We start from the raw sequence: 2455 nt of genomic DNA on the forward strand, positions 1-2455 counted from the left end.
ATTATTATTATTATTATTATTATTATTATTATTATTATTATTATTATTATTGAATTGTAAAATAATAGTTAGAATTATTTCTTGTTATTGCTGTAGATCCTGTTGTTGTTTCGGACGATGAATTTGTTGTTGGTATGAAATTTAGTTTTAGAGAGACTGTTATTGCAGCAATTAAAGATTATACCATTCGTAGGAGAGTGGATTACCGGGTGTGTGAATCTGAGCCAACCACTTTTTATGTTAAGTGTGTACAATACAGAACAAGTTGCGATTGGCTTATTAGGGCTAGTCTTATTAAGAGAAAGTTTTGTTGGGTTATAAGGCGATACAATGGTAGTCACACATGCATTGGAACTAGAATTTCTCAAGATCATGCCAAGTTAAATTAAGACATGATTGCAGAGGTGATAAAGCCATTGGTTGAAACTGATCCATCTTTGAAAGTGAAATATGTGATTGCTGAAGTGCAGTCAAAATTCAATTATACGACAAGTTACCGCAAAGCATGGCTCGTGAAGCAAAAGGCAATGCGAACCTTTTTGGTGGTTGGGAAGCTTCTTACGAATCTTTGCCGTCGTGGTTTGAAGCAATGGTATAAAAAGATCCATCAGCAATAGTCGAGATTGAAACTGCACCAGCATACCAAGGGGATGAGGTAGTCCAGGATGTAAGAATACTGACGCGGGTATTTTGGAACTTTTATCCTTGCATCAGAGCATTTAGGAGCTGCAAGCCAATCGTACAGGTAGATGGGACACATCTGTACGGAAAATATAAAGGAGCTCTATTAGTTGCAGTTTCTCAGGATGGCAATGGCAATATTGTGCCTCTTACATTTGCCGTTGTTGAGGGTGAGATTTCTGATGCATAGCACTTCTTTCTTACTCATTTGCGTATACATGTGGTGACTCGAGATGGTGTTGGGCTTATCTCTGATCGTCACGACTCTATTACCTCAGCAATAGCTCGTAGTAATGGATCATGAGAACCTCTAAGAACTATCCAAATGTTTTGTGTTAGGCACATAGCATCTAACTTTTTGAAGAATTTCAAGGCACCGTATAATAAAACAAAACAAACATATAAACATAACCACAAAACAATGCACAATAATAATAAAACTAATAAATGTAATAAAAAAAACTTACCCCATATGCAGGTTAACTGCCTAATATGTGAGATGGTCCACTTTTTGTAGCTATGAAATTGCGAGCTCCAAGCAATCCAGCTGAAATAAAATGAAACTATATTATACTAATCCGATATATTTAAATCATATATTTGAACAATGCATACTAAATAATTCATAGTAATATGTTATATTAAGATTAGTAACTTTACCTGTACGCAAGCGGAAAGCTTGGTTGCGATCGCACAGGTGCTAGGAACGGTAACCGTTCCCAAGCCCATACACAAAGCAGCGCCAATGGACCATCCACATCTTTACAATTATAACGTGATGTCCAACATAATATCCTATACAAATGTGCCAGGCAAGCGAAACCCCAACTAAAGTCCCTAATCTCAGCAAAATTACGGAGCAGAGGCAAGAACTTCCAGTGAATTGTCATTCCAGACTTGTCACAAAATAAATTTGTGCCGAACAACAATAATATATGAATCTTTACGTACATTTGTCTGCCCAAGGCGGTATCTAACTACATGCGCCGCTTTAGGGTGCGGAGCCATGCAAGTTTGACACTACTTCCTTTGTGATCAACTGCAGTAGGTACTGTCGCAAATTGTATTATGAATTCATTTTCGAGGCTACTACTACTGCTATCTGTAAATCCTGACACCGGTAAACCATCCGTAGGGAGTCCAAAAATCATTGCAACATCTTCCAAAGTAATCGTGCATTCACCGTGTAGAAGGTGGAATGTGTGAGTTTTCGGGCGCCACCGCTCAATCAAGGCATTGATAAAGTGCATTGTGCAAAGTAAGTTTTCCTAGTATCTGAGATATGTGATAAAATCTACTATCTTGTAACTCGATTTCAACTCGGGGATCATACACATCTTGGTGGAGATATCTTGATCCCAAATCTCTTGAATTTTGAAACAAAATGAGAAATATAATGAGTATCAAAAACAACAACAACAACAACAATAAGAACAATAATAATAATAAATGAACAAAGATAAACAATAATTACATATGGTGGACGATCCAGATATTCAACAATATGATTTTCAGGACGCGTAATGTCATTAACCATATTCTGCGTTTATTTTTTCCTGAAAAAAATATATTATATAAACTTTATTACTATTATCACATTATCTCTATTTTAGATTAAAAAAAATACACAATTAATCTACTAACTATATTAATAATATTAAAATAACTTGTTAATTTTTGAAGAAACAAAAAGCTTGGTAAATGAAGACGAAAGTCTGTGCAGGAGAAATTATGAAAGGATGGAACTAAAGAAGCATTAAAGAGTAGAAAGAAA

Source organism: Arachis ipaensis, chromosome B06 (assembly GCF_000816755.2).
Source record: "Arachis ipaensis cultivar K30076 chromosome B06, Araip1.1, whole genome shotgun sequence".
Classification (NCBI taxonomy): domain Eukaryota; kingdom Viridiplantae; phylum Streptophyta; class Magnoliopsida; order Fabales; family Fabaceae; genus Arachis; species Arachis ipaensis.